This window comes from Cylas formicarius, unplaced genomic scaffold (assembly GCF_029955315.1).
Source record: "Cylas formicarius isolate icCylForm1 unplaced genomic scaffold, icCylForm1.1 PGA_scaffold_2__14_contigs__length_35257938, whole genome shotgun sequence".
NCBI lineage: Eukaryota > Metazoa > Arthropoda > Insecta > Coleoptera > Brentidae > Cylas > Cylas formicarius.
In genome coordinates, this window is record NW_026844319.1 from 23,335,704 (window position 1) to 23,346,551 (window position 10,848).

At 35.5% G+C, this 10,848-nt stretch overlaps 1 protein-coding gene across 6 annotated transcripts in view; it reads right to left on the reverse strand.

Moving 5' to 3' along the window:
* LOC132697708 (hemicentin-1) overlaps positions 1 to 10,848 on the reverse strand; it is a 405,569-nt gene that overhangs the window by 113,062 nt on the left and 281,659 nt on the right. The window lies entirely within an intron of this gene.

Genomic DNA, 10,848 nt, shown 5'->3' on the forward strand with positions numbered 1-10,848 from the left:
CTTAAAAGTAACTCCTAAAACAGTTGCTTACATTGCATTAGTCTATTTATTTGCTTTTAACTCTAAAATGTTCTAATGCTCAAAGTTTCATTTAAAATTTACGCTTAATTTACATTCATACTTCTTGCAAACGCCCTATATCCGATTTTTTCGTCTAATCCAAAAATGTATTAACATTCCATTAAAAAAAATGAAGTTGTATGTTTCGAGTAGAAGTGATAAAGCTGCAATATTGCAAATATTTTAGAAATAGTTATAGTCTCCTACCTATGACTTAATTTGTCGATTTTTATCAATTCGCCATATACTTCTAACAGGCTATTGAGTTTGTCCTTCGGCACATGGAAAAAAACGGCGACGGTCATAGGCAAGCATCGAAGGCAATGTAATTTTTACTACACGCCTTCACCCCCGCAAATTTGTCGCGATGCCCGTCCGCCCACGAAATGTTTCTTTTTACCGCGAGGGGCCCCGAGGGTGTCCGATAACGTAAATCCGTTCCCCGTAAAACCCACGCGCGTGGTCGGATGTAAAAAATTGCTCCGCTTAACTGCCGAACGGGGGACTACGCGGAAATATGTCGATAGGTCAATGGGGGTAAAATCGGAATGTATTGCGGAGCCCGACTTGTTTTTTATATTGCCCCTTTCTTGACGGCAGAATTGTGGTGGCAATATGTCGTATTCGGGGATATGCAAATAAAACCGATTGCCTAAAAGCATTCCGATTTATTTATAAAAAGAAAAGTCGTGAGAAAAGGTACAAGCAAAGTATTGGTTAAATAAAAGAAAAATGGCACACCTTCGTACCTGTTATTATACCGATCAGAAAGTTTCGGAGATGAGAACCGTTCAATGAAGGATTGTTTGTTTCCGAATAGTTAAGTAGGCTGTTACATTTTAAAATAAATAGTGCAATAGCTTGCCTATCATCAATATCGATTCGTAATCACATGAACGTGAACGTAAATCTGTAAATATTGCTTCAGAAGATTAATTAATTGGTAAGCGGTGTTTAATAATATAATTTTTAGTAGCAATTTGACACACAGACAGATTGATGATTTTCTTAACATTTTCCTTTATATAAAAATATATATTTCTAATTATCCTTATATCTTAACCCCGTCCTTATGAAACTCGCAATATTCATTGTTAATTTTGATTACTACATTCGGTTCATAAAAATCATCAGGTATTATTTATATTTTTAGATTGTCTATCATTTCTCTTCTTTTTTTGGGTGTGACAAGGTTATTTCTATTAACATAAACTGGTTCTATTTTCTCTGTAATATTTGAAGGAACTTTATCCTTACATCGCGAAGCAAGTCTAATATGTTTGAATTGATTGAATCCCAAAACGCAAAATATAATTTAATACAAATTTCAGATTATGCACTGTATTGGTAATGTACGCTTATAATTTGTAATATTTGTAGGAAATTATGTCAAGAGAAATACATTAAAATGCCAAATAATATATAATAGTAATCACGATGGGTTCTCTGTTTACTTTGGAGTATATAGCTTTTTAATATCCGTATGCATAAGGACACCCGGTGGGAAACATATGAGATTCGCTTAAAATTAGCTGTTTCAACTCCTTACCATTTATTCTCTCTCTATCCTTATTCACACGTAACTTAATTTTGTTTCAATTTAGTTATTCTTAATTAGCAGTTTTTTAAAAAATCAGTCCTTTTTTTATTATTACGTACAAAGGTTTGTGGTTAAGTTAGTATTTCTACTCTGGAAACGGCTTTGCTTGTCTACTGCTACTGACCTAAGTCTGACGATGATTCTTTATTTCTTTTTTCTTTAATTTTGGTTTAGGTAAGTAGTTTGTTTGCTGTTTTTTCTTTTATTCTTGGATTTATGTTTCTATTGTTTTTCTTCTTACTATTCTTTTTTCCTTGGCGGACGTTCAGACAGAATTGTTTTATTTTAAATGTTAATTATCTCGACAATGTTGATTGTAATATGAGATAAGGCGGCCGCCTTTAGGGTCCACCGACTCAGTCGTTTTAAAGGCCCCAAATAAAACATTTCGTTTTACGATTATAGATCCAGACGAGTGCAGCGGGTTGCGTCACTTAAACCAGAAAATATTCCTAAAACCGCCGCCGAATGAAAATTAAACCCGAGTTTAATTAAAGGTGGTTAATGTAGATAACGCCCTCGACTGCGGCGGTTTACGCGCGAGAGATTGCCGTCTGGAAGGCGTTTTATGGACGTCGTATACACGCGAATTAAGGAGCGACGCGGGCCCGACGTTTCGACACTAAAACGGAACTTTACGGACGGGCGAGAATAATACGGATCTAAGCTACCGACCAATGACCTAATATCAAACGATAAACCGTAATCGTTATTCTGTTAAGTTAAAAGTAAAGGCAAAATTTACCCCTTCGTCATTAGAGCAAAGTGATATTAGGTCAGCAACGTATTATATATACATTATAATATATCAGGTGTGCCGCTAAGGGTAATGATGTACGGTATTAGGAAAACGGATCATCTTAGAAATTAATTACATCAGATTACAGAAAATGCTAGAAATCCTTTTCGAGTTTTTAAGGTGGCGTAATTCCTACCTTGAATTTTATTTTTAATGTAGTTATTAAATGTATTATAATGTAATAAAACAAATTCTAATCTTTTTTTTTACATTTTCCCAAATAAATTTCGATGACTTCAACAAGACATAACGCAACTTGAGGTCATTAAAAACAGGCTTTTTCAGTCTCTCCATCGTGCCTATAAGTAAAAGTAATACAAATAGACAATATTTTATTTCAATTTGGCATTATTAATAATAAATTAGACGCAGTAGAAATTTTATATTTGAGCTTAGGGTAAAGCTATTGAAAACGAGGTTTTACTGACTATAGCAAGGCTTTCGACACCGTTGTTTATAAAATTTTAATTGCTAAGCTTATGGTCTGGGTGATGCAACTTTAAATTTTTTTAAAAACTACTTTGCAAATCGCGTTCATAGTGTCGTATTGGCTGGCGAAGTGTTCAAGTTTTGTGTTGTATCAGAGGGCGTAGCCCAAGAGAATATCTTGGGACCAATACTCTTTTCTTTATACACGTCCGACTTTCCTAGTTTTCTCAAACACTGCAAGACACATCAATATGCAGACGATACTCAGCTTTATCATTCTTTTCAATTCAATGATCTGGATCAAGTCGCTGCAAGGCTCAATGAAGATCTTGAAATCGTCAGTCAAAAAAACAACAAACAACAAAAAACAACTGATGGTATTTGGACGGCGTCGGGAGGAGATTGTTAGTAATAATGATTTTATAGTAAACCTAAACGGAACTGATTAGTCCGGTTAATAAGTGCAAAAATCTAGGTTTAACGATTGATTGTGATTTGCGCTTTCTGGATCATGTTTCTGACGTAGTTCAGAAATGTTTTTACAAACTTAAGCTCTACAAGCATAAGATTGAGACTCTGTGGTACTCTGGTTTTGTCACATATTAATTATTGTATTTCAGTGTATTGGCCGGCCTTATTTCAGAGGGAAAGAGATTCGCTCCAAAAATTGCAGAATGCTTGTCTGAGGTTTGCATATGGTTTGCGGAAATTCGATACTATCAGTCAAAGTTTCATTAACTCGGGATGGTTTACTATGCAAGAAAGGTTTGAAATTAACTTTTGCCGTTTTTTATATAAAATTCTACTCTATCTCTCTATTTATATGAAAAGTTGGTTAGAGGTGTCCATACCCATAACAGGCTAACTCGTAGTCGTGAACTCTTTAGGGTACCTAAGCATCGTACAACCTTATTTCCATGTTCTTTTACGTACGAGGCCTCAAAATGTTTTAATAAATTACTTTCCAGAGTCAGATGTGCCCCCACGATCTCAATTTTCAATGAAACGTTATTTACTTTCTACCGTTCTATGAAACATGAGTAATCTTATACTACACTAATCTGTGACAATCGTACAATACTCTCGTTATAATGATATACTTTGGTTATCTTGTTATTCTCTTAGTCTGTGTTTTGGATATTTTATATGTTATTTGGTTAATCTGGTGGTTGTGTGAGCAACTCTGTTGAATACCGCCACCTACTTTATAAGTTTTTGTAAATATTCTGTCAACATGGATAAAGACATATTATTATTATTATTATTATTACTTAGTTGTTGGTACCTTACTTTTGTATATCAGAAGATTATTTCTTTTTTACAACATATTATTTTTTCGAGTTTTTTGGACGATTTGGAGTTATCGCAATTAATTTTTCCACGATAGAGCAAATAATTTGCAGAATATTTACATACGCAACTCATGTCATCAATATTTTTCTTTTTATTATTATTAATTTGACGGCCCGCGTTCCTAATACGGTACCTCGTTGTCCTTACTGGGATACCCGGCTTACATAATTTGTTAAAGCACTAACATTTCTCTTATTAATTAAGTATACATTATTAAAAGTTTTGTTTGTTTAAATGTTAGTTCGAAGCATTTTGTGATATTTTGATTCGCAGACACATTCTACGTGGTTTGAGGCTTTGTTAGTCTTGATAAGTTTCCCTTTTCCGTTTCATGAATGACTTTTTCGATCTCATTTGAATATAACGTCACTGGTGAAGACGCAGAGTCCGCCCGTGTCCCAAAAACCGCCCCCTGAAACCTGATTAATTACAACGATGTGTACGATAAGCCGCCGCCGGCTTTGAGACTTCAGAAGTGGGATGAGAGTGCGCGCGTTATCTCCAGAAAACGTACAAGTTTTCGGTACTGGGGGCGGCGGTACGCGGCGTAAATCGCGAGATCCTAACCACGATAAGAAGAACGGAAACGTGCTGCGTACTCGCGAGATAAGAAGAAATGTGTATATATGTGTGTGTGTGGGTATATGTGGGAAGACCCCAAAGATTAAAAGTTATTTACGCAGTTTCGCTCGCTTTTCTCGAATAAATTTGCTCGCCGCAGCAATTTGTCGTCGGTGGCCGCCGCCGCCCCTAAAAAATTGTTTCCATAACAAAAGATAATTAGGAGGCGGCGCCAGTGGCGGCCTCTATCAAATTACCAGAGCGGCGCTAACTAACCAATTTCTCTGCGGTTCTCGCTGATATCCGGGCCCCGCCGTGCATCCTGCCAGACGCCCGATTATCCCGAAAGATTCCGGCCGCATCCTGCGGCTTGCGCGCCGCGACGCAGCTTGTTAGCGTCCTTGCGGGGTGGTGGGCGGGGGCGGCTGCTAAATTGGTATCGTTGCATTTGTGTGTTCGGTATAGTTGAAATGTGGCGTTTTCACGAACGTCGGGAAAATATGTTGACTGCTGGCTTCCCTAACATAGTCTCGTTGGATTTTTATAACGGGTGTTAGAGTAACGAGTAACACATTAACGGCAGCTTGAGAAAAATTTTGAAAACTTTTTAAATTTAATTATTGTATTATTAAATCGGACAAGAGAAAATGATTGAAAATATTCAATTTTCCGAAATGGTCACTAGAGAACGTAGGTTTCATCTGGATTTTTAAACTGCCCTTTATTCAGCTAATAGATAATTTTCCTATCCTATCCGAAATATTCATTATTAAGGTTAATTCGACAATAATAACTCGCTCAATGAAAATGCTTCCTAAAACATTTTTTTTCTGGTTGGGATCAAGATATTGTTCAATAGGTTGACAATGTAATCACCTAAAAATAGTCATAGTCACCGTACAGAATTTGAACCCAAGTTAATTTAATTTTTTGTAGATGTCACCGGAAGAGGCGATCTTTGCCGAAAAAAAAGATAGTTTTAGCGACTCCAAGTTTGTTAAAATGGATTAATTCTTTTTGGAGTTATCGACAATTATTTCCGAAAATATGAAAACGCTCACTTTCCTTTTATCAATGACTAAAAAATATTTGAACATGTGTTAGATTAAAAACAGTATTCTGTGTACTGCCGATGGTATCTACAAATAAATAAATATTGTCTTATAAGTTATAACGTAAACATATAACACATTATTTTACCTAAAACAACTTTGAACCAGAGCTGTTTGATGACGAAGAACGCGATATAAACAACAATAAATTTATGCAGAAAATGGTGTTTAAAAATCAAAATGGCAATTAGGACCTCAGAAATTCTTCTTGGCTAATTTACTTATTATTTTTTGTTGTCAAACAAATATATTCGTATTTAATAATTCTCTCGTTTACGATGTCCCTTTTTGTCTGGTATACATTCGATGGGATTAGTTCTTGTCTAACCAACGGCGTTGCCGATTCTAAAGAAAACTGAAAACCGTCCTAAACGGTGACTGAAAATTCCGTTCCTCGCATTTTAAACTCTTTGATTCGACAGAAACAAAACCGAAACTAACATTAAAATATAATTTCCATAAATCCGAATATAATTCCGCGGAAATGAAAATGCGAATCGGAAACGCAGATTGCTACAACAAATTTATGGTAAATATGAGCGCGGTTGCTTTCGGCGTAGTAGTCGAAAAGTTTCGAGATACGGATTTATAGTTGTCGCGAGAAATGGATACACAACAACAAAGCAGATGCCGATGTAGCGGAGAACGAAATCAGTTTGCAATTCCGTTTTGGATTCGAGCTCGCGCGTTTAAGTTGGAACATCGAACACCACCTGAATTAATCTCAATTACTCAACTTTCACACTAGTATCATCGCGGAATAAGACCAGATGTGTTTGGACACAGTGACTTCACCCTATCAGTCGGATAAGGTGCGAGAGACGATATATGCTTACCACAGCTGTCGGGTACTAATATTTGGCGAATGTGCCGGTATATTCGGCAATCAAATAAATACTGCCGCTCTTCAGCGAGTTCAGTTGACCAGTTAATATTTGAATGTTAACGATTGCATAGTTCTTAAAATAAGTGAATATATAACAACTGTAATCTCTCCATTTGAAAACTATATTCTGTGGCGAAAAATGTGTGGAAGCAAACAGTTTACTAATCCTAATTGTTTGTTTATATTGGTCGCAGGTTTCTATATCTATTTCTATATCTAATGTATATTGTATATAATGCCGTTGAAACAATCCCTATCCCGCATGCTTGTGTTTCCGACTCACCCCCAAATCACTCCGCCCCCTCCCGTCTTCCGATAAATGTATTTGTAGCGCGCGCGATCCGAATGAATAAAATCGCGGGCCGTTTCGCTCCCAACGAAAAACGAACAAACTTTAACAAACAACGTGATGGATTTATTGAATTTTAAGAGGCCATTTGGGGGCGGACGCACGGCCAGCCTGGATTAATCTTCCCAACTTTTTCCCCGGGGCGCTTTTACGGTTTTATTTGCCGTCGCACCATTTTTTTGGTCTTTTTTCCCGTTGGCACTTGACTCAAGTCCCGCTTGATATTAGTTTTTTCGAAAATTCGCGAAAGCCCCATTTTTCCGAGACATTTATCGTTGCTTGGGGATAGATAGTTTTTTTTAATTTATTTTTATAAGGTAGATTGTTTTATTATTATTATTATAATGACATAAGGAGAGTTTTCCCAGAAACATTTAAACTCTGAAAAGATAATTATAGGCAAGTGAAAATCAAATATCACGCAAAAAAAATATTTTATATGTTTGCTAGTATCAATTTCTAGACAATGTTCATCACGGTATTGTTATTCTACATTACTTTTATATAATATATATATATATATATATATATATATATATATATATATATATATATATATATATATATATATATATATATATATATATATATATATATATATATATATATATATATATATATATATATATATATATATATATATATATATATATATATATATATATATATATATATATATATATATATAGAATATTTAAAAAATTCCCTAGTTTGTCGGAAGGAGCATGCGCATGTGTCACCCCGAATATTGCCGATGATTTTCCGAGATATTTCGAATGCGAAACATCCTGTGCATGCGCTGTAGTGCGCTAACCTGTTTTCCCGCCAAAAGTGGCTCACAACAAGCACTGTTTTTCTTATTTTGCCTGTTTCTCTGTTTTCTGTAACCCCGTTATTCGAAACGATATAAGTTTCCAACGGTTCCAGTTCAAAATGAATTCCTTTTTTATACTTCGCGGTTCGTGGAGGCCTATTGCAAATTGCCCGCAATAGAAATGCATTTTCGACAGTTTTCCTAAGATTAATCCAGAGAGGGGGTGGGGTTCGCACCCTAAATGAGTCGATGGGGTGTTGTTTACTTTTTGTTGGCAACGTCGTCCCGTAAACAGATGAAACCTACAAAAAAAACTAGTTTTTCCCGCCATAATGGGCGATGCATTTAAGGAGATACGAAATGTATTGTGAGCGTCGTTCCAAACCGGAAATTGCGGCCCGTCCGGTAAAACTATTTACGCCACCCCCTCGTCGACGACACAAAGGGAAGCAATTTACACGTACGATAAAGAAAATAAATTTAAAACGGGCTCGAGTATACGTACGAGATATAGGCGAGCCACTGAATATAATAGATTCGATTTTTGCGAGGCAAACTGGTACCCATCGCGGAGAAAATCGGAATAATCTGGTGGCGGGTTCGAGTGTTTCTTCCGCGCACCGGTGGCGATATTAAAATGCAAGTGGATTGCCCTTTTTAATCGTTGAACTGCAATAGAAGTGTAACCGTGCCATGATGAAGTCACATGAAGACCCACTTTTTCTTGATAAATTAAAATAAGATAGTAGTATAACTTTGTAATAAATAATTTTTGATAACTGTTTAATAAGTCTTCCCCATATTTTTCCGGTATAAAAAAATATTCTTATAACATTAAAACTAAACGATAAAAAAAACTAAATACAAAAACACAAGCAAAACCGTTATCCAAACATTATGTTGGTATACGGCCATTTTTATAGGTATAATGTTTGGATAAAGGTGTTGTTTATGGTTTTGTATACAATATTTTTTTGTTTAGTTTGTTAGTTTATACAAATGATTTTTTTAATATTGTTATATTTTCATTTGTACAGGGTGCGGCAAGATGATAGGTACTATTTGGGATGTTAATAAAAATCAAACTACATAAAGCAAACATTTTTTTAAAATTAATTTTGAAATGTACATTTTATGCCATTTAGGAACGTTATTTTTTTAAAATGGTGTCTTTCAAATGAACTCATTATTGTCGATGAACTCTTGTAGGTTGTCGCGGAAGCGCATCATTACCCGATGGATCATTTCTTGGGGAATTAAGGCAATTTCTTGTCTTATGGCTGCCTTTAATTCTTCCAAAGTCCGCGGACGATGTGTGAAAACTCTCGATTTCAACCCCAAAGAGAAAAATCGCAAGGCGACAAATCAGGCGAACGTGGCGGCCAACCAAGATCACCCCGTAAATACACATTTCTTGAAGAAGATTTGGTGAACGACGCGTTGTGTGCGATGTAATACCATCCTGCTAGATCCAAAGATGTTCTCTTAAATCGTTGTTCAACTCGTTCACTTTTGGACGCCGGAAATTGTTAAGCATATCAAAATATCGATCTCCGTTGACTGTTACCGTTATTCTATCTTCTTCGAAAAAGTAAGGACCCCACACGCCGAACTCCGAGATTGCACACCAGACGGTGACTTTTGGACTGTGAAGAGGTTGCTCATGAAGTTCCTGTGGACTATTTGCTGACCAATAACGGAAATTTTGCTTCGCTAGACATGAATACAGTAACTCTGGGAATGTTTTGAAGAATATCCCGGCATAAATTTGTACGGGTTTCAAAATCTCTTGCACTTAATTCCTGCACTACCATCATTTTGTACAGATGCATTTGGAGTGACTTGTGCAAAATTCTTCGAACAGTTCTATCGGGAATTCTCAAAGCAGCTGCATGCTTACAAGCTGAACCCCTTGGAGGCTGTTGTACGGAAACTCTTACTGCATTCACATTTTCCGGTGTTCTTACTGTTCTTGGTAGGCCACTAGATTTTCGGTTACACGCAGACCCTGAAGTGTAAAACCCACCGACGAATTGTTCTTCCATCCGGAACCGCGCCATGTCGACCATCATCAAGCTGATTACGAAAGGCCCGCTGCGTTGCTATTTCAGATTCCCCATTTCTAATAAGCTCCTCGACAATTGAACTGAGGTGGCTTTTACTTGATGAAAATCCATTTACCAAAATAAATAAGAACTAAAAGTTCAGATTTTCACGAAATTATATATTATGATACATTTAATAAAGACACGGTGTTGTTGAAACAATTGTTATGTCATAATATATAATTTCGTGAAAATCTAAACTTTTAGTTCTTATTTATTTTGAAACTCCTCGACAACGAAAGAATGATGCACTCCGCTCCAAGTCATGTCGATAACTGAAAATTACACATTTTTATCTGCCTAACGCGAGTGCGTACACAGTGTTCCGGTTTTACAAACCGAACAACCACTATTTGAAATCCTGTCTACATTTTTGCCGCACCCTGTATTTTACATTGCAGAAAACGTTAAATACTGTTGCCGGCCCTCTACGAGGTTCAATCAAATATTCTCAGCGATAAAGTGTAAAACTTACGAACATATCGTGTCATAAAAATTAAAACACCCAGTATATGCTTACCTACATTTATAATGTTTCGTCGGTTGATTGCCTGCAAGAAGTGCAATGATACTATTTCACACAAAAATAAACAGTGTTTATTATTATTATTATTATTATCATTATCATTATTATTATTATTATTATTATTATTATTATTATTATTATTATTATTATTATTATTATTATTATTATTATTATTATTATTATTATTATTATTATTATTATTATTATTATTATTATTATTATTATTATTATTATTATTATTATTATTATTTGAT